This window comes from Lissotriton vulgaris, chromosome 9 (genome assembly GCF_964263255.1).
Source record: "Lissotriton vulgaris chromosome 9, aLisVul1.2, whole genome shotgun sequence".
NCBI classification, from domain to species: Eukaryota; Metazoa; Chordata; class Amphibia; order Caudata; family Salamandridae; genus Lissotriton; species Lissotriton vulgaris.
Genome location: NC_141697.1, coordinates 436,622,780 through 436,645,824, shown reverse-complemented (window position 1 = coordinate 436,645,824; position 23,045 = coordinate 436,622,780). Strand labels below are relative to the sequence as shown.

The 23,045-nt window shown below is 42.8% G+C and overlaps 1 protein-coding gene across 1 annotated transcript in view; it reads right to left on the bottom strand.

Annotated features, from left to right (window-relative positions):
- TDRD9 (tudor domain containing 9) overlaps nucleotides 1-23,045 on the bottom strand; it is a 2,495,642-nt gene that overhangs the window by 1,435,797 nt on the left and 1,036,800 nt on the right. The gene's annotated exons all lie outside the window — the stretch shown is intronic.

The following is a 23,045-nucleotide window of genomic DNA, read 5'->3' as shown; positions in this document are numbered from 1 at the left end:
AAGCAGGAGTGACCTGGCAACCGCCATCGCAATATATAATAATGTCATCAACTTATCAGCAAGATGTTGAGTAGGGTCATAGCCAAGGACTTTCAGCCAATTGTTGAAGTCTATTGTGATAAAACATTCAGACCCCAGACGACGAAAAATATCGTTCCAGAACCGCTGAATTGAAGAGCACTGTGATACATTATGCGGCCAATTGGCTATTGGATGATTCAAGCAGCAAAAACACTGACCGGATTGGCTGAGTTAGACCTTAGATAAAAATGTGGGATTCTAAATAGAAGCCATTTGCTAAAGAATAGCTGTAAGAGAGTAGGGTCTGCAATCCTATGGTCACCCCAGATGTTGGCTTTTTGCTTCACTGGTTTATGACTTTCCCTGGCTGTGGGCCTGCTAATCAGACCCGCAGCCTTGCTGTTCTCTCTCTAAATTGACATACATGTACTTTAGGTGCATTTACCAATTGGTATTGGGTCACTCTTGTAAGTACTTGTACAGTGTACCATAGGTACCCAGGGCATAAGTGCACCCGAGACCTACCAGGGGCTGCAGCATGTATTATGCCACCCCTGGCTGGCTATCTAACAGACAACTGGCTAGTAACACAGCTGGGGCAAGGTGGTGTAATAACCCTTTGCTGAAGATATAGTATACCTATATCCAACCCCAAAATGGACACATATACTCCTGTAAGTCACTCCTATGGCAGGCCTTATCAATCCTGAAGGCAGAGTGCTTGTAATTATGTGAGATGGTGCTCTAGCATGAGCTGAGCCTGTCTGCAGCTTTCGGAACCAAGTCCTTATAGCGGTTCCATGATAACGCTATACCATATACTCTTAAGTGCATTATAATCCTCGCGGTTATTGCTAACTTTGGCATAGCATTATCGAAACATGTCGTGTAAGGTGTCATATGCTTTGGATTACTACCCCCTTGCCAGTTCTGGCGACGGGGGTAGCATTCCACCCTTCTAGCGGTATAAGACATGTATGTAACTGTAACCCCGGTTAAAGTTAACCCGAGCCTCAGCATCACAAAATGGATGCTGCTGCCACAGACACAAGTCTGACCTCCTGCTGCTGGGAGTCCTTCCAGCAACGGAGGCCTGGACAAAGGATTTCCTGCCTGGGGAGGTGCTAGCATCACCCCAGACAGGACTTTGTGTATCCAGATAGGCAGGGCTGAAAGGAATGAGACATGCCTGGGGCACACAAGGTGTCCCTGTTCAAACCAGTTGCTGGGGCACTCCAGCCCCAGCTCTGGTGCGAAACCGGACAAAGGATAGGGGGTGTAACCACCCCCCTTCCTGGTCCCACCTATGGGCAGGACCTAGTCACTAGTAGAGCCCCCTTTAGCAGAATAAAGGAAGGAGCTGGTCCCATTCCAAATTAGATTATCCTGAACAACTTAACAAGAAGAAACTCTGGACTTCGACGTTCTGCTCCACAGAAGACTGAAGAAATTTCCTTTGTGGCCAAGGAGTGACCACCCTGCACAAGCAGGCACCATCAAGCGTCCTAGCGGTTAACTTTGTCGTCCTTCCTGCCGGAACAAGACCTCAGAGCACGACGAGACCCGGACTCCCAGACCTTTCCGACCTCTACCCACATCTGTAGCACAGCTAAGATCCGTGGGTGCGACGAGACACGTGGAGCCGGCCATCTTTGAAGAACTGCACTTCGCTTCCAGCACGACCACCGAGGCACCGTCTAGAAAGTGCTTTGGGGATTGAGAAGCCCCAGCCCCGAGCAGCCCCAGCACCGAAGACCAGCCCTCCAGCATCCACGAGATCTGCGTTGGGCCCTTTTGCTTGGTTGCTACTCGACGCGTTGTCTGGTCACTTGCCGGCTGGCAGGTGGCCTCCTAGACGACTAACCTTGAAATCTACACCGCTGGTCTGGTTGCTCCAGATTGGCCCTTGCTTCCTTCCAAAAGAGAAGTACCTTGGAACCTCCTGGTCCGCACCAGACGCCATCTTCACTTGCCGCGTGGGTTTCCTTTGCCAAGGTCTGTTGACTCCGATCCTGGAACAGACACCGCCGACAGCGAGAGCCTGCGTGGGACAGCTCGTGCCTCCATCCTGGTCGTTGAAGACACCTCCTGGTTCACGTAGCAGCAGAGTCAAGCGTCACCTCGTCACCTGATCGCGACAACATCATCTGGTTCCTTCCTGGTTCCACTCCGGTCACTGGCTAGTGACTTTGAACATTGTCCCCTCTGCTTTCAGGTCTCCATCTTCCTCGATCCCCCCTTGGATCACTCCGGACATCTTCCTCCTGCAGCATCTTTCTCCAAGGCTCCATTGACTTCAACGCGGAAACCCAACACACTTCCACACCCATGCACCTGCAGCCCGTAGGTGAGGTAATGAGAGTATTTTGGTGCTCATAGGTAGATTGACTCTCCTAGTGTCCAGGTATCCTGTCATTTTAGTCTCAACCAGTCGGAACTGTCCTTACTTACCTATTTTGCGAATTATTCGTGCCCATTGACTTTGCATTGAAACCCGCGTGTGTGTTCTAACACTGCACACGCGTCCCGTGGGCCTCCTGCCCCTTACCTAAGGTTAGGGTGGTTTAGCCCCACCGATTCTACAGCCTCTGGGCATCCTCATTTCTTCTATTGTTCTACTTATACCATTTACTTAGTATATGGTTTGCCGTGCCCCTAGGGCACCTTTGTAATTTGTGCGACTTATTACATTTTTTTGAAGAGTATTGTTATGTGCTTAGCCCTCTGATCTCATAAAGAGTTCAGAGGTGTTTGTTAGTAATAAATATAATTGTTTATTTTCATAACAACCTGAATGGTGTCCTTTCATCTGGTATTCAAGGGGTTATATGTGGTAAAAGAGCTGGCTTCACATCCCAAAAGAGTTTAGCCTAAGACGGCTCTGTCCATGCTACCATTAGGATAGCTGGTCTATAAGGTTGACTTACAACCAATCACCATGAGGGTTGTTTGGACTGATACAAGGTGATCACTAGAACTAGTGAGCATCATATATCAGGCCAACTTCTTACAATAGCATCCAGCACCAGTTAGCTCCCCTTAACGTACTAAATTGAAGCTTATTTAATTTGGATCACATACTCGCAGTAACCTCCAAACCTTCGTGTTTTTTCCATTTTGTTATTGCTTTCTCAGCAAGATCCAGACCATTGATAGGGGCTAAACGTTTTTTCCACTTCCTGGGTTTCCTAACTGATTTCTTGAAATAGTACATATGCCAGATTTTTACTTTCATTAATCTGTATTAGATCCAAATTACTAAGGAACTTGAGAAGTATATTACATGACCTGAGAAGAAAGAAATCATTCAGGATTAAATCATACATTTCGGAAATGTTTAGCCACCTATCAATACTTATACAATTTGAGATTTTCCGAAAGCCTGCCTTAGCCCATTTTTTTATAATTTCAGACGATTCTCTAATCCCAAATACTGTGAATTCGGATAACAGGGTTGAGGAATTGATTACTGGGACTTTGTATTGGTTCTTTCATAAACATCAGGACTTTTATAAAAGATATAAACACTTATAGCGCACTTATTCAGGAGATTTTAAAACTGTTAACGGACAGCGTATCTGGTGCTCCTTGCAAATTAAATTTATAAAATAATTTACTAATAGTCTTGTATGCGATTCCAACTTAAACCTAGACATATTCTGTGCAAAGTATGCAAAATAATAATTCCTGAGATTAGGGAGAGCTAACCTACCATTCTCCAACTCCGCATATACAGTATTTAGGGGGTTTCCTTTCCCCAAATAAAGGATGTAAACATGGACTCTAATTTGGCAAAGAAAGGTGCTGTTAAAACACACGGAATTGCGAAAATAAAAAATTAAATAACGGGAAAACAGACATCTTGATCAGTGAGACCCTACCCATAATAGTTAACGGAAGTGAGTTCCATGGATGCAGTAACTCCTGCAGAAACAGGGCAACATTTAATTCATACAAGTCAGAGATCTGTGACAAAAAATAAACAGGACAAAATATCAGTGTAAAACATTGGGCTTGCATCCACACTTGATTATTTCTGTTTTCTTTTTATTAATTTTATACCTGCCGAGCATTTCAAACGGCTCAAAAGCCTCAAAGACTTTTGCTTGGACCCTCTTATCACCTTTATGAGCATGAGATCGTCTGCATATAATTTTAGAAACCAACTACATTCCTTTTTTGGAATGAAGGTGGTATCGTGCCTCGCCCTAGGAGTGAATTAGCGATCAGCAAACAATATATTAAGACAGCCCCTGAAAATGTTTTTAAAATCTCAGCAGCGAGACCGTCCAGTACACAGGCTTTACCATTCGGGAGTTTTTTTATAATATCCCCCAGTTCTTCTTTAGAGAAAGGCTGCATCATTCTAATTTTATTGAACTTTCAGAGTATCGGAATTTCCTGGTCCTGAAGGAACTTGGCCAGGGATGTGTTACAAATAGATTGTTGTTGACCATAAATGCTCCTGTAGTGTTGGAACATTATGTCCACTATAACAGCTGGATCCTCACTTCGGGTACCAGTTACAGGACATCTCAATGTACTAATCTGGTTACCTGCGGCCTGCTCCCAGACCTGCCATGCAAAAACCTCCTGGTATAATTACTCTCTTCATATACCTTTTGCCAATGGTTACTATTAAAAGTTTCACATTCTACATAATAAGCTTTGCTAAGATCCCGTTTGGCCTGGTCAAGTTTTTATTGGTTGGGGGCCGAGGGGGCTACTAAAAAGGTACCATAGCACCTTTGCACCTTCTGTTCTAGGTTTCGCTTTTTTCCTTCTCTTTTCTAGAACTTTCAGCATCTTTCCCTTTAGCTAGTCCTCGAATATATGCCTTAAGAGAGTTTCAAACAATATGGACAGGAGCCGTCCCGTAGTAGAAATAGGTCAGTATTAGATTCCTTACCTTAGAATATCCCCAGGCGTCAGTCTGGATCCAGAAAATTTTGCTTAGCAGTACCCCTGCGCGTCGGTAGGCGTCGTCTGCGGCTCCGCGTCCGACGTCGTTGGCGCCGGGATGACGTCGTTGGAGTACTTAGACACCGCTCTAATCCTTTTTGAATCAGTTTCGAGTCATACGACTCCATCGATGCCGGTAGGGATGCCCGGTTTCAAGCCCTGTGCCAACTGCAACCGACGGATATCGGTTACCGACCTACATTGCCTGGGGCCCGACCATGACGGCAAGTCGTGCCCCGACTGTCGGGCCTTGACATCGAAGGCTAGGTGGGAGCGGTCCCGTTGGCGCCTCAAGCTCCGGCAGTCAGCCCCGCGCCGTTCGAGGGACCGGTCGCGGGCCGGAGTCATCACAGCTTGGCAAGTCGACACCACTCGTCGGGCTCCGTCATTTCAGGACTTGTCACAGGAACTAGGGGATGCCAGTGGCCTGGATACCTCCCCAGACACTGGTTTTGTCTGCTGCTTATAGTGTGGTGCTGACGATGGTAGCCTAGGTCTTGGCTCTTGAGCTCCCTGTCGCAAAGGTGAGGCCTAACATCCTCACAGAGGTCCTTAAACCGCAGGTAAGCTACCCAGAGCCTCTATTGCCGTTTAATGTGGCTCTCACGGACATCGCTAGGTGCCACAGCCCTGCTCCGGGTGACCCTAAACGGATGTCCCACAACGCCAAAAGGAATTGAAACTATCACACATCCTTCTGTGTCGTCAATGCATGATACAGTATTCCGGAGAGTCGATATTACTGGAACACTGTTCTCAGTCCTTCCATATCCTGTGGTTTCAGAGGGTGTAACCTGTGTTTCACAGTCGCTTTTAGGTTTGAGATATATTTCTGCCTTGCTAATCAACTGTCACAGTCTTCCAATATAAATCTGCTTGCGAGTCCTTTGCAGTTCATCAGCTGTGTTTTCAAATACTGCTTCCTTTGCGGTAAGATGATTATTATGAGCCACCCTCGCCAATGCAAGATGCTCCTTTGACTTCAGGTTTTCTGGTATCTGGGTACTCTTCTGATGCTGCACTCCTGGCACTGTTTCCTTTGGCATCGGCTGAATGGGCTGGTTATGATTATCTTCGTCACTTCAATCTTGCTCTTCAGGCTTCTTTCGATGAGCTGTTTGTGGATGTGGGATCCCGCCTCAGTCCTAACAACACTCTGGACATGGATGTTGTGGACACTCGAAGATGCCATCCTACATTTCGGGTCACCGGTTAGAGGTGGCAGACCCAGAAGCAGAGGTCGGCCTGGGACCAGGGTTCAATCACGACGCGGCAGGGTACGGAACCAATGTCAGCGGGCTCGATAAATCGCGCCTTGGTGCCTCTCTAACAATGGGTCCCACGCTGCAACTCTGGGCAATAGCTTGCTTAATCTCCACAACGGCCCCCTCGCTGCCGGGGATGCCTGGCTTCACCTTGGGGATGCCCAATAGGGACCATCTCACAGGGAAAGCCAGGACGGGTTCCCCAGCGGCACACAGCGCCAAGAAACCCCGGGGTGAACGTGCGCTCTACAAATTCATACTAACATAACATAACATTTCTCTTCATGAATTGGCATTTTTGAAATTCGTTTTTCTGTTTTTTTGTAGTAAACGTGTTTTTTTAATTGCCATTTTTATGTGTTTTGCGTCTGTTTGTGCTGTTAAAGTGTTTATATGAAACACAAGGTTTTTTACATAAACTTGCTGCTATTGCTTTTTAGGTTGAACCTGGGCAGTGCATGGTCATCATTTTCATTGGCTTGTGCCATTAACCTTTGTAAATGCTGGCTTTGGATTCATAATAGGCTAGTTTGTCACTCCTTCATACCGCTTTGTCTTCATTTGTAACCTCCTAGGAGGGCTGACCCTTTAATTCTGTTACACAGTATGTCTTATAAGCACCATTTTCTTAGATGAGTTTCTCTTACTGTAGGCCCAACATGATTTCCTGTAAGATTCAGCGCGCCATGCGCACTTTTACTTTCCAAGCAGCCCGGTACAATGATAGCTGCTTCTTTGAAATAAAATGGGTGTCGCATTTACAAGAGTTTGAGCTAATGATATTGTGAAGGACAATGCTTTCATATATGTGTTAGTTATGAAAACAGATAAATAAAAGGCATCGTCATTTACAATGCCAATAGCTTAAACTCTCGCAAATGCGAGACCTATTGATTGCAAATGCTTATTTCATACAGTTGGCTCTTCTGACCACAGGGAGGGTGTTAGAGGGATTATATTTCGTTTTTGATTTAGTATCTTTTTAAGATGGTTGTTTGAACAGTTTTTTTTTTATTTTTACTAAAGAAAACGTGTTTCATGCATTGATTTTTGTTAAAAGTTAGTATGTTGTACTGTTAGTACCAGGACCACATATACTAGAATGCGATGTCCTTACTTTAATATGTGCTCGTAGGAGAAGACTCTTTTCCTCCAGACTAAATAAAGAGGCTATTCTGCGTCTCTAACAGAATGAAATAAGGCCGGTGTTTCAAAATTTAAAAACAGAGTCTAATTTGAATTATGCGAGAGGCACTTCACATCGGAGTCATCATGAAAGCTGCTGAGGGGTGTGACTGAGATGCAGCTCCGCAGGCCCCGCCTATTCAGGCAGAAGTGTGCAGGCTTGTACACTCAGACAGAGTGAATTTGTTAATGCCATAAGGCCTGTTTCTTGTAAATGTACACCAAGGTATGGGGTTAGATCATTCCAAAAGGGTATGGCAGAAGGGTACTCCCAACATGCTATTGCTAGTGTAGGCGTATTAGTGATAGGTAGGAGTAACATTAGGAACAATTAACATGGTTTAATTGTTTGTGTTTTCACCATTCTAATAATGCTTATAACAATGATGTGTCTCATCAGTCTAATATTCTCTGTTAATGTTTTATTTAGAAGGATCAGATCTTTTCTATAAACATTTGAAAGTGTACAATTGTTCCTTTTATTTGTGAACTTTTGGGTATGCAAAAGTGTCAAACAAAAGGGTCAGATATGTTTCCACAAAGTACTAGGGAATGAGAGTGGTCATGTTTGTGGTTACAGACAACATATACATCTCTGAAGGTTTAGGAGTTTGGACATGGTACTGAGTTAGCCAAACCAACATTTACTGATGATATAAGAAGACTCAGTTACTGCTAATGACGTTTTGTTCCTCTAATACACAGACCTACTAAATGAGAAGGAACAACATCCCATTATATTCATCAGCCTTTAATTAATTCACTCTAAGGAGCAAGTAAAGGGGGCTTTCCCTTGATCTTGTAGGATGTTGCAACAACCTCAGAGTGGATTGAGCTTTGTACTTATTTCATAGCCACATTTTATTAAGAAGATACAAGCGAGATGGACAATAAGCTCTTTGACCCCTAGCGGGCATTCCTAATATATTTCAATTATTTTCTTTGTTGTCAAATGCTTGTAATAGTCTATCCTCTTTTCTGTTGCCAGATACCCATTTAAATGTTTTGGCTCTGAATACTGTAGCGTAGTTCCTATTTTCCCAATAGGCCCTGCGCATTGGAATAACATAAACAGTAGTATCGACGTAGAAGTGCGGATCTTCCAGGCCTCCACTGACTATGTTAAACTTAATTGGGTTTGTTACCAACTAGCTCAGAGGTCACTGGAAACTTTCTTCTCTGAAATAGGAAAAGATCAGCTTCCCTGGCACAGACAAGAAGGGATTCAGTTTTCCAACAACCGTGCAACATGACAACTTTGCTCCTTAGATCAAGAGTCAATCTCTAGGGTCGTGTGAAACAATAGACAGTTATTTTACTCAGTCAGGTTGGTGCAGTTTACTTTCACAATATGTAGAGAATAGAGAGACGGGCGTTTGTCAATAAAGGGTTTACATTTATTGAACAGTCTTTCTTCTCATACAAGAGAAATGAATTGCCACAATTGCAAGACTTGTTATTATAAAAAGTACGTACAGTAAGATAAGTATTGCGAGATAATACTGTAAAAGCATTGATATGGTTTCTTAGCCATACAATGGTTTAAAAGTAATAAAACATATAAACATTCATATATACATTAGGCTAAAATACTCAACTGGTGCTTCTAACTACGCCTACCCCAGTGTACCTGACCTAAGCCTAATACGTGGGAGGGGAGTAAGTAAGTAGCTTTAAGTTAAGTTGGTTTTGCCAAGGTTTGCTTCAAGAATTCTCACTAAGGGTTTAGTCAACACCATACCTCTGAATAGAATGATGGAGGTCTGGTATCTCCTTCAGGGAAACTTGGTATCCCAGTCACCCGCAAGGATAGACCAGGAACGCTGGAGCTGGATTTCTCGGCAGGAGAAAGGCAGCGTCTCTCTTCAGCGCGTCGAGGAGGAGGAGGGGGGACAGCGTCCGCAGGCAGCTTGCATCTGCTGGGCTCTTGCAGGGGACGGCTGTTCAGCTCCTAAGTTCACCACACCATCGTTCGCTAGTTAGCAGCGATAGCAGTAGCGATAGCAGCTATGATATCTTCAGCATAACAGCAGTTTCAGGCGACGGGCAACAGGGGACTTGCTTAAGGCCACGTTGGTAGTATTTATACCTGAAAGGTGCCATGTTTGACGTAAGTTTGCTGGACATAAGACGTCAATATAGATGTCACTAGGAAGTGATCGTCTATCAGTGCTCATTAGAGTTCTATTACTAATCAAAACACAGCAAGCGGGGATTTCCAGATTTGCTGAGTTTTTATCTTGTTGAAGAACTCTGAGTGTTAATCTAGGAATCTCAGATAGTGACTTCTGCTCTGTCATTGCACTAATTGGTTGCAAAGGAAGTGGCAGAGAAAGCTATTCTGGAATGTGGCTCTGTTCGTGTGAGGTCAGAGATGAGTTTCTGAATATCGTACTTGAACGGTTATGCCAATATAGGGAACAAATGGATTTATAGCCGAATAGGGGCATAAGGTCACAGTATCGATCAGGATCCTAGATAAGCACGCAACACCCACTCCACGGGTTCATGTCCATCAAATTACTAAAACTAGAGCAATAAGATGCATGTGTAACATTGCCCACCCCGAAATACATAAATGCATTTGAAATAGGCGTATATTGTAATACGTGAAAATATAGGTACTGTACGTTTTTTGAAGCATAGAAATCATTCAAAAATTATTGCATATGAAATCAATGAACGATTATGCAAAAAGAATTACACATGAAATATCTCTGAAACAGAAGAAGGGCGAGATAAATCATCACATATAAATGCATTGCAATAAATGTGCTAGAGGCTGGTGTAAGTTGTTATGTCTCTAGATGTGTTTAGAAATAGAAGTTGAAGCTTCTGTTCTCTAAGAATAGTTTTTACTTTAAGCAAAGAATTGTTCGTGCCAAAAAAAGGGTCAATATTAAAAAGTGTTCAATTCAAAAGAATTAATGCTTGAACGGGGAAATAGAGTTCCAACGCTTTTAGCAGTTTTTGTTGTTCAAAACTGAAGGCCGAATTCAGAGTTCATGGGAACGCTGTGTGTCGTAAAGCTTCTCCAAAGTTATTATTTATGTTCGGGTGAGAACATCATATCAGACAGGCTCTCAAAGAATTGGTCTACAAAATCAGGTGACAGTTCGACCAAATTCGATAGTGCTGTAACTTGGCAGGTGTGAGAATGATTGCTGTCATCATAGTCGGGATCAGCAATGCTCACAGAAGGTCGTACCTGGGTGATGCTGCTTTTGTCACTCGCTCCACTGTTAGCACCTAGTCGTAGCACAGGAGTCTCAACGAATGCCGTCATCAGGATTGGTAGCCGCTGGGGACAACACAATGCGTGAGCCGTTATCGGACTGAGCAAAGTATCGATATCCATTGGTACTGCTGATGGAAGTGAAAGACAGATGTCCAACACGCACTCATCTCCGCATAGCATACATCGAAGTACCGGTAAGATACAGTTCTGCCATATAGGTCTGAATGAAAGGAACCAGGTCATGTTTAGATCTCTCAGCCTGGCCAATCCAAGGACGTTAGTTATCCTGTCCCGGTAGCACATTGCTAGGATTGTCTCTTCCATTCCCATGGGAGCTATGTCTGAGCTTTGGCTTGCCATAACGAAGCAGGACGGTCAAAAATAAAATCCCTGCTACAAGTCCCAAAAATAAGGGTATGCCGCCAAAAACAGAGTGGACAAAATTAGGAACGATTCCCAGAATTGCTTGAAATGGTGTTAGCAGTCCCGTAAAAATCGTCTTAAATATGCCTGGGATGCCTGTGGCACTAGACATGTTTAAGGAGTTGGCTCAACATTTCTACGAAATGCACGGGGCAATTTGTTGATAAAAGGTCATGAACCTCCGTAGCTGTCCTTGCAACTAGGAGATCATACGTCTCTTTTGATGACGTTATGGGCACTGTTGTCTGCAAAAGCACAGACTTCATTTTGCTTAAAGTATCAATTCGTATAGAATAGAGATTCAGACGAGGCCAGATGGGAGTCTCTGTGTCTACAGGCCCGCTCGGAAACAATGCCTGCATACAGCATTTGACCATGGATGTTACTCTTACAAGATAACTTTTCCCTGGAACAAGGCCACAACATCTGTGATCCGTTCTAAGAATGTAACTCCTGTTTGCAAGTTGCATAAAGAAGGGCTCTATCTGAGTTGCTGGTGTGACAAGCTGGTGGCATGAAAGGTTGTTAGAATTTCCATCACAAGCTCCGTGTAAATTAATACCCTGGCACAAAAGTATACCGCTTAGTGAATGTTTACAATTTTCACCACTAAGAAATACATTTTTGTCGCTGTCACTATAGCAAGAATGTGTGTATGGTAATTTCCATTCTGATTTTACATATACTTTACCCAATCGTTCATACTGGCCAGTAGGTATGTACTCAAGGCACTTTTTAAATCGGAAAGTTGTTATCGGAATAGTGATAATTCCGTGTATTATCCATTCAATGACAGGACTCTCTGACATTGTCAATGGTAATCTCTCAAGTTTTTCGATGCTCAGGATTGTATAGTCTGCTCCTTTCTGTGCCAAACTGATTTGTTTATCAGTAAGGTTAAAAATGGAAAATAATGACGTTGTGTTGATCAAACGCCAAGGCACATAGCCTGAACGAAGATTTTGCAGCGTCCAGCCTAATTGTATAATAGAACGTAATTGTGACTGGCCATGTTGTAACATTAGCAAGTCTCTGTCTATTACATCAAAGGCAGATGATACAATATTGTCCAAGGAATATATTCTGGAAGACAGAGTCATTAACCCATTGTCCACTACAGAAAGTGATTTTTCCAAATTAATACGATCAATTTCTCGTATTTTTTCAGCTGTTTCAATTTGTGTGACTTTCCAAGCCTCGTTGTACGCAGCATAGATACTGGTCGCTATGAAACGCTTTTGACGCTGTTTGCGTGGTCCAAGAATGAAATCGCGCAAATCAGCACCATCTTTTAGTAAAGACAAGTGTTGCTTAATTTCAGCCACTGTGGATGTTCCTAGCCATTCAGTTTCCCTACACTGTATGTTGTTACTATCCCTGGATGTTGTCTCTGGGAGTATCTAGGGTCTTGTCTGGTCATTTTTAACCCCTGTGTTTTGTTCAGGAATCTATCTTGACAGTTGTTTGTGTCAGTAGGCCAGATTAACCACTTTTTCCAATCAGGATGTGTTCTGTTAAAATCTAAAATTTGTGACACGTCTAACTCAATATCTGTAGTTGTATTTTCAGGTATTGGCTTTGGAATAGACGGTTTGTTTAGGTCTTTGATCTTAGCTAGGCCAAGACAGGATGTTTGGTGTATTGTGTCATTTAAAAACATCATTTGTTTTGGTATCATGCAGGTTCTGAATAGTGCTTCAAGGCCTTGTACCTGCCAATCTTTTGTACCCCAAATTGTTTTTGTTTCAATGTTATTTTTCCAATATTCAAAACCAGATGTCATCATTTTGTCATAAAATGCTTCTGAATATATCAATTTAGAATTTGTCAGCATTGTTTTCATTCCTGTTTTATCTAACAGTTTGTAATAAAACGTTTCTGCATCACTGGTGGTAAACCCTGAGAAGTACTTGAATTTCTCAAAAAATGCTTTAGAACTGCTTTTAGGTGGTGTAGCACAATGTTCCCATTGATTATACATAAAAACATTTCTAGGCTGTGCAGATTTATGCAAGTAATGATCACCATAATGTGTGTAGCAGAATAATTGCTCATAACTAGATGAACCTTGTAAATAATCATGTTCTGTGAATCTAGCTGACATTACTAAATCAGACATCATGTCATTAATACTGTTAAAGTCCCAATCATCAGAGAATGTACTAGGTTTTATAAAGTCACTTAAGGAAACCTTCAGTTGATGAGGATACTTCAGGATTTCGACCGGACCATAGATCTCATAGTCAGTTTTCTCCCATACTACCCCACCAGGTATTGGAATTGCTGTGACATTTACTGTTGACAGTTCTCTTTTCTTCACTTGGGATGATCTGTGTGGTTTGAGGACTAAATTGATGTTCTGACTTGCTGTGTCCATTGTACTATATTTTCCCTCAATGAATTTTCCCAAACAAAGTACCATGATGAGCCAAAGCAGGAGGAAAAATACACCTAGACCGAACCAGAACTCTAACCAAGGGGAAACAAGGTAGATTTTCTTCAGTTGATTAAAGAGTTCCGTTGCTTTTTCTTTAAAAGTCTTTTTTGTTTCTGGCATCACTTCGGGTTCGTTTTGATCTTCAGAGAAGTTGTCAAAGTTGATGAAATAACCAGAGGCAGTTCTGTCGATTGTTGGGATTGTTCCTTCAATCTGTCTCTCGGTAGCATTTTCTGATGCCACATTATTGTAGACTGGTGTTTCTTGACAAACTGTTTCAATCTGTGTCTCAAGAGGCACGAGTTCCATGGCATTATTGCATAGTCCTTCTCTGTGCACTGCAGGCTGATCGAATGTGATTAGTCTTTCAGTTTGAACCTCTTGGATTGTTGCAAGTTTGGGTATTCTGTTGTTTCTTGGGAGTCCACTGGGCCTACTGTTGATTATAGGCCACATGGTTGTGGTTTTACCAGGTCGATAGACACGACTCTGTTCTCCTTTTTACCAGCAAGGGGCGGTAGTACAACTGATCTTGTTCCGGTAACTGCCAAGATAGGTACTGCTTTTCTGTAAGAAGGCCCAAATTCCTTCTTCACCGCGTTTTTTTCTCTGACTAGATCCCCAATCTTTGGAATCCAGACAGGCCTTGCTGGAGCTGTTGCTTGTGGTGCCTCGTCAGTGGTAGATGGCTGTTGCTTTACCTTTATGTTGCTTAAGGATTTTCTTGTTTCATTCAATTCCTGTAAAACAGCCAAACGATCTTTGATGTCAAAGTCTGTTGTTTTTTCTTGTACCACTGACATCTGACTATCAAGGTCCTGAATGTTCATTCTAATTCCGAACAATAGTTCTTATGGGCTGAAACCTTTTAGAGAATTTCTTGGCAAGTTATTAAGACTGGACTGGACACTTATTAAATGTTTGACCCACCCAGAGCCTGAACCTCATACCTTCGCTGTTATAGATCGCTTTATGGCCCGATTTTTTCTTTCTACCACACTATTCCCTTCGGGGTGCGACGGACAAGAATACCGCAACCCAATTCCCATGCTGGCCATGGCCTCCTTATAAGCTCGAGAGCTGAAAGCAGGACCCAGGCCAGAATGGAACGTGGTAATTGCGTATGTGCCGATAAAGACTCGCAGATCTTTTATAACCGTTCTAGCGTCAGCCGAGCGCTGGGGCCACATCCATATGAACCTCGTACAGGAATCCACTGCTACCATGATATATCTATACTTGCCGTCCCTTTGTAGGGGACCACAGTGGTCCAGGTAAGCACATGCAAATGGTTTATTCGAGATGAGAAGGGGTGTCTGCGCTGGTCGTTTTACTGTTGATACTTTTATCCTTTGGCATATATCGCATTCTAATACATACTTTTTAGTTTGTATTCTCAAGCGAGGCCACCAATATCTCTGTTTTAATAGTGATATTGTTGCGGAAACGCCAGCGTGTGCAGAGGCAAGCCCTTCTTCGTGTGCCTCTTTGATTAGTCCTAACCTGTGTTCCATGTTTGGAATTACCCTATCCCCCACTCCAAGGATTCGAGCAAAAGGAACATTATTCGTATCTGTTGAATATAAGTACTTTTCTGGAAAGCCTTTTGGGAGTGTTTTCTTATCATTCTTTACTGACGCACTGACAGCTTGTAGAATATCGCTGTCTATTTTTGTTTGTGACCGAGTTATCGCAGCTACGGAAGCCGTTTGCACAGCTGCCTTCGCGGCTTCATCAGCCAATGAATTCCCTGCAACGTGAACGCCATCACGTTGATGACTCAGTGTATGTATCACGTGAGTCTTTTGTAGTTCTTTCTGTAAAAGAACTACCTGTTCCCAAAGCATTTTATGCTTTATTGTGCCACCTTTTGCATCTTTGAAACCATTTTCCACCCAATTCTGCAAGTATTCATTGTAAGATTGTACGCAATAAAAAGAATCGCACACTATTAGTGTGGGGAATTCGCGATCGGTATTTTCTAGCGCCAACTTAAATGCTACTAATTCAGCTCGTTGAGCCGAGCAATCTCCTAGAGATTGTGTTTTGGTGACCATTGGTCTAAATATACCTTTGTGCCAGCGACCTTTAACAATCGCGCACGCAGCACTGTAAGCTTGCTTACCCCCAACTGCGGGTTGTGCTGATCCGTCAGTATATATAATACTTCCGTATTCTTCGAGAGGCAGGATTTCAATTGGCAGAGGACATTCATATTCATATTGTAAACATTCTTGTGTCTTTAAATTAGGATCAAATTCGTAAACTAAGTCTGTTGCAGTAAGAGAATGAACCCACTGGATCCATCTCGGATGCAAAGCTTTAGCATTAGGAATGCTTGCTTTAGTTACCGCTTCTAAAGCCGGTATTGGTGTTACGATCACGATTCGTTTACCTTGTGCTAGGGGTCTTTCTTTCGCTACAGCAGTCTGAATCGCAGTTAGAATTTTCTCCGTTGAACTGAATTTTATTTCAGTCTTTGTGTACAAATGTGATTTGTATGCTATTGGTACCTTTTCTCCCTCATTAGAGGTCAGGTACGTGAATCCGCATCTTCCTGGGATGACTCGGATTACAAGATCGCGTGTATTGTCACGTGTATCTAATTTAGTTTTAGCTAACATGTCTGTTTGCAGTGATCTCAAAATTTCTGTGTGTTTTTGAGTCCAATTGATTTGTTTAAAATCAGGTTTAATTAGTTCGTAGAGAGGTTTAACCCTCTCTGCGTAATTTAGAATGTAAGTTCTTCCGAAATTCAGAAACCCTAGTATGGATTGTAAATTCTTCAGCGTTTTTGGAGCTTGGAGTACAGCGCACTTCTCTAAGAAGTTGTCCGCTAGGCTTTTCCCTTCACTTGATAATTCGTACCCTAAGAATAGTACTGTCAGATGGGCAATTCGAGACTTTTTAAAGTTGAATTTGTAACCCTCTGCTGCGAACCCAAGTATAATGGTGTTCACTCTTTTCAAGTGAGTATCCAAGTCGTCGTCTGTGATATAGATATCATCTACGTAAGATAATGCCTCATCATCATATATTTGTAGTAACTCTGTTACTCTGGCTGAGAATAGTCCTGGGCTGTTCTTGAACCCATGTGGGAGTCGACAGAATTTTTCCTGCGACCCAAATGATGAGAAAGCGGTCAAATATCTGCTTTCTGGTGCAATGTTTTGACAAAAGAACCCATTAGATATGTCTAATGTCATTTTATATTTTTTCCTAACTATGTTATTCATTAGGGCTGCACTATGCGAGTTTTGTACTGCAAATGTTTTGCAACATGTATTAAGGTGTCTGTAGTCCAAAACTAGACGATATGAATTGTCTGGCTTGGAGACAAGAAACAAAGGATTGTTCATTTGAGAGGTGCATGTTTAAATCACCCCCTGGTATTCAAGTTGATCTAAGATCTCCCTGACCTGTTTTTTAGCGTCTTGCTTAATGGGATACTGCCGTTGGGCAGCTGGTTCACTTTTTAATTGGATTTTTGAGGAGGAGAGTCCTCATCCCATCCTACATGATTTTTATATAATGCCGGTGCTTGGGCTACTGCCCATTTCCTTGCATATGTATATTTTTTGTGAATCGGAATGTGATTCGAGAAGGCAGGCATAATCACTTCTTCGCCACGAGGGCACTCCCTGACAAACTCTGGGGGCCAATCTTTTTCAGCTAACAGAAAAGCCTTTTGAGAGCTTAGCCCAAAATAGACCCTTTATTTTCCTAGTCTTATCACCCTCTATACGCAATGTTATTTCGTATATTTTATGGGGCTCGCTAAGTCTGGTGTCGGCAGTTTCAACCTGAATGAATTCATTCGTGTCCACTGTCTCCAGATGACTCATCAAGATCTTGCGCGCTATACTGATTTCTGCTGCACTGTCCAACATTGTCAATGCCCACTCCCCGTTTTTCAACTGTGTCCTCAGTATTCTCGGCATGGTTGATTACTCTAATACTGGCTACCTTCTTTTTTGGAAATTGAGATTTTTTACTCTGAGCAGGTTCCTTGTCTTTGGACTTGGTGTGCTCTCCTGGGTCTGACCATCCTCTTCTTTCAGATTTCTGCGAAAAAGATCGAGTGGGACGTGTATCAATAATTTGATATCTATCAGGTTTTTTCAGATTATCCCTATTTCTAAGGTTATATCTTTTCTCAGAGGGCTCCCTCTGGGGAGACTGGTGTTCTTGAGTCGGAGTTCTTTCCCTCCGTCGAGGAGACCTTCCTCTGGACTGGAAAACTTTTTCCTTGGGAGTGGATTGTTTATTTCCATCCCAGCTCTTTTTAGGAGTGTTTAAATTATTTTTAATAAATAATTTTTCAGGATTTTTGAGCAGTTGGGGCTTTACTGGTTTCCCACCCAAGCTGTCTCTACCTAATTCTTCATAGCATTTTTCTATGATTCTGGCAAGCTCAACTGGCTGATCTGTTATATCTGTTTCCTTCAACTTCTGGCGAATCGCCACAGATGCTGCTTCTCCCTTTATGTTGGCTAATAATATAGCCGAGACCTGCTTAAAGTCTTTCAGTAATTTCATACCAAGATTTAAAGCGAGCTCTGGACCGTATTCATTTTGAATCTGTTTTAGCACTTCTGGTATTACCGCCATAGACGGAACACCGTGTGTTTTTATGTAAATGGAAGCAAAGACTGTACCCCAAGTGTCACAGTCCTCTATGTGTGGTGCGATTCCCATAGGAAGGCAGATGGTCAAGATTCTGTGTTTCTCTATAGGGGTAGTATCAGGAAATACTGCCTCTATTTGAGTGATTTTCTGTGCTAACCAGAAAGGAATTTGTTCCCATTTTACGGGTGTTTTACCAAGACATGACTGTATGTTCTGTGGTGTAATTTTATTAGTGTTCCCCTGATGAGGGGTCAGCTGTGGTACATTAACAGCTGGTTGGACTGTTGCAGTCCGCATTACATATTGGACTAATTTCCTATGTATTTTTATTAATGTTTTTAGCTGTACTAAGAGCTCTTCTTTTGACATTTTTGCAATGTCCGGATGTGGTGTGTAGCCGGCTAGAACCGGCCACGTTGCTCCTGGTCTACCTAGTGGACCGAGCCTGGTAATATGATCATTATGTTTTAGGGCGCCATTAAACCAGAGCAGGTGCTCTTGGAATTTTAGTGGGATTTCAGTCTCCTCGAAAGGAGCGTACTCTTCCGGAGGTTCCTCTATTTTGTAATAGTGAAACTCTTTTGTTCTAGCGTTTGCCGCTGGAAAGTTTATCCATGAATAGAATACCTCTGTCTGCCGATATTCGTGAGCCTCTATCACGAAGATTACTGTACCACCTTGAGGTGTCAGTCCGTTTTCTATAAGTTTTAAAGTTATAGACTTTCTTAAATGTGCCGGGATGATAATTGCATCCGGGTCTGTGTCGTCGGGACCCTGCTGAGTCGCATCTGCTGCGGCCCCAGTGGTTCCGTTTTCTCCTAGCATTATATAAATGCAAGGTTTGCAGAGTAGGTCTCCAAGGAGACAAAGATTAGGTGCACAATATTTTGGAACACTGTATCCTTCCAACGTTGAATAAACCAGAGCTTTACATAGGAATCTCTTCCTACTAAGGTCGGGCGGATTTTAACCTTTCACCCACTCCAGACGTCTATTGGAGTATTTACGGGAGAAAGGGGTCTGTGTGAAAAATGCACGACTGAGTTACTCTAACGTCTTGCGTTAGTTTATCGCCTTACCAAACGTTGGGCGCCATGTAGCGTAGTTCCTATTTTTCCAATAGACCCTGCGCATTGGAATAACATAAACAGTAGTATCGACGTAGAAGTGCGGATCTTCCAGGCCTCCACTGACTATGTTAAACTTAATTGGGTTTGTTACCAACTAGCTCAGAGGTCACTGGAAACTTTCTTCTCTGAAATAGGAAGTGATCAGCTTCCCTGGCACAGACAAGAAGGGATTCAGTTTTCCAACAACCGTGCAACATGACAACTTTGCTCTTCAGATCAAGAGTCAATCTCTAGGGTCGTGTGAAACAATAGACAGTTATTTTACTCAGTCAGGTTGGTGCAGTTTACTTTCACAATATGTAGAGAATAGAGAGACGGGCGTTTGTCAATAAAGGGTTTACATTTATTGAACAGTCTTTCTTCTCATACAAGAGAAATGAATTGCCACAATTGCAAGACTTGTTATTATAAAAAGTACGTACAGTAAGATAAGTATTGCGAGATAATACTATAAAAGCATTGATATGGTTTCTTAGCCATACAATGGTTTAAAAGTAATAAAACATATATACATTCATATACACATTAGGCTAAAATACTCAACTGGTGCTTCTAACTACGCCTACCCCAGTGTACCTGACCTAAGCCTAATACGTGGGAGGGGAGTAAGTAAGTAGCTTTAGGTTAAGTTGGTTTTGCCAAGGTTTGCTTCAAGAATTCTCACTGAGGGTTTAGTCAACACCATACCTCTTAATAGAATGATGGAGGGCTGGTATCTCCTTCAGGGAAACTCGGTATCCCAGTCACCCGCAAGGGTAGACCAGAAACGCTGGAGCTGGATTTCTCGGCAGGAGAAAGGCAGCGTCTCTCTTCAGCGCGTCGAGGAGGAGGAGGGGGGACAGCGTCCGCGGGCAGCTTGCATCTGCTGGGCTCTTGCAGGGGACGGCTGTTCAGCTCCTAAGTTCACCACGCCATCGTTCGCTAGTTAGCAGCGATAGCAGCAGCGATAGCAGCTATGATATCTTCAGCATAACAGCAGCTTCAGGCGACGGGCAACAGGGGACTTGCTTAAGGCCACGTTGGTAGTATTTATACCTGAAAGGTGCCATGTTTGACGTAAGTTTGCTGGACATAAGACGTCACTAGGTAGATGTCACTAGGTAGTGATCGGCTATCAGTGCTCATTAGAGTTCTATTACTAATCAAAACACAGCAAGCGGGGATTTCCAGGTTTGCTGAGTTTTTATCTTGTTGAAGAACTCGGAGTGTTAATCTAGGAATCTCAGATAGTGACTTCTGCTCTGTCATTGCACTAATTGGTTGCAAAGGAAGTGGCAGAGAATGCTATTCTGGAATGTGGCTCTGTTCGTGTGAGGCCAGAGATGAGTTTCTGAATATCGTACTTGAACGGTTATGCCAATATAGGGAACAAATGGATTTATAGCCGAATAGGGGCATAAGGTCACAGTATCGATCAGGATCCTAGATAAGCACGCAACAATACTTTCAGCTACAGAGGCTGGCTGTGCATAATGAATGCTTGCAAGAAATGCTATGAGAGATTAAAATCTTTTTCTAGTGAAAAAGGGTTTCATTGTGATTGCAGTACATGGTATGTGAATTAATCCCTATAGCATTCGTCTGTTTCCTGCCCTATACCTTAGTGGCCCAGGAATATGTGGGGTTAGATGGGCACACCCATTATTTCATATCCTGGTATTTGATGGAATCACACATTATGGCAGGTGCATACCAACATAGGCCGGGACAAAATTGTGCAACACAGCAGTTGCAGCCAGATAGAGGCTAATGCAGGATTCACACCTCACAGTAGTGGCAACGCAATGACGACCAGTACAGGTTTCAGACAGTAGGCACTTGCAGTCTAACCTGGGCACATGTGGTTCTTGACAGGAACCACAGAGAGCAACCGTGGACCCACTGCGCACAAGTGGCTCCTGGTTTTCATTTCCCAGGCGATTTCCTTTCTCAGGGTGTTCCTTGACCAGGAACTCGCTGGGACTCTCCTGGGCAGTCTTTCCACCTACTCGGCCAGTCAAACTTCTCCTCTCTCTCAATAGGCAGGTAGGCTTCTAAGCAATGGGCAAAGCCTCAGCTCTTGAAGCACAAAATGTGTATAAGACTTCAAGTCCACAAAACTTCAGGAGCAGGCAGCTTTTCACTGTGCAATATATCATTGGAATCTGTTGTTCGAATGTGGGCTTTTGCTTAGTTTTTTTCCTTTTTTAAAACTGTAATTATCGGTCAAAAAGACCAAACATTCCCAAAAATGTTACTTCATAACCTAGCTAAAGTGTGAAGAGGCATGTCAATCTGTTTTGTTTGTGTTAAAGGCTATTAGGAAGTCTGCTTAGCACTCATTTTTTGGGATTGTTCAAGAAGGGTTTCAAAGTGGTTGATAGAATATTTGGACGTGTCAAATAGGAACTGAAAAGTGTGTGGAGCCAGCCTGCAACCAAAGATCCCTCAGTGCACCAGTTACACGCTATGTTGTTGTGCTAGGCCCAGAGTCAACAAAACAGGCCTTGCTCCATCCCTTCCAGCCAGCACAGCACCTTTCCACCCACCTGCACCTCTAGCCCACCCATACATCATTACCACCTATTAATTCCACTGTCCATCTTCCCTATCAAATTGACCACACTCCACTTCCACCCCTTGCTATCTCTTCCTACTCCCTCAAACAAACTTATTCCCAACATAGCATTTCTCACTCCACCCCTAGACACCCACACACCCCTCACATATATCTCACCTATCCTAACATACTCCCATCCCAGCTCATCTAAAATCTACCTCCATTTGCCACTAACATCTCTTATAACGTATCTGTTATACAATACTACCACAATTCTGAACTCCTAACCACCTAAACGGTTTCATATCCACAAACACATTCCACCCATACCACCACTGAACAACAACCCTTATCTAATACCAAACCCAGCAACACCAGCACAAAAGATCACAGATCTTCCACAGATCTTCTCATTGTCACATATCACAAACCCTATCCTCATAAGTTACTTTTTCTTCTAGACCTTTATCACTCAGCATAAGTCGACAATACTTGAAGGCACACAAAGCCATTCATCCGAAACCCTCACACCTACCCTTAAACAACTCGTTAGCTAACGTTAGAGCGCTAAATCTAGACCACCACACTACCTCAACAACCCTTAGTCATATCCCTTCCACTTTCAACTAACTAAAAAGACCAATGCCACCAATCATATAAATTGCATCACCCATTTCACATTACAAAGTAACAACGCCGTTTTAACAAAAAAATCAAAAGATAATCCTACATTATCAATAATTTCATACATGCAATCAGATTCACTCTCTCCCTCTCATAAAAATCAATCAAATCTCTAGTAAATCTAGTTGGATAAAAAGAATTAAATTCAAGGCTTTCTGTCTCTCGAGCCTGGCCTTTTCTGCATCTGGCCCAATGTGCCTCAGACATTTGATCCATCTTTACTATCATTCCAGAATATGTATTAGCAGTTCTAACAACTATTTTCCCTAGGTTTAGCAGAACAAAAAAGGGCATAGCTCATTCAAATACATGGCTGCAGAACTAAGGAATGTTCTTCCTCTCGGTCACCACAGACTTAACAAAATTAATTTTAGAAAACTGCTAAAAACATATGCAGACAGGCTTAGCTGTGGTGCTTTCATAGTCCTTGCAGTGGGAAGCCGTGTTTGGGTAGTCATGCTCTATACAAACCATAAACAAACATTTGAGCAGGACAGCAGAGGCAAGGAATGTCACAATCCAACACCATCAC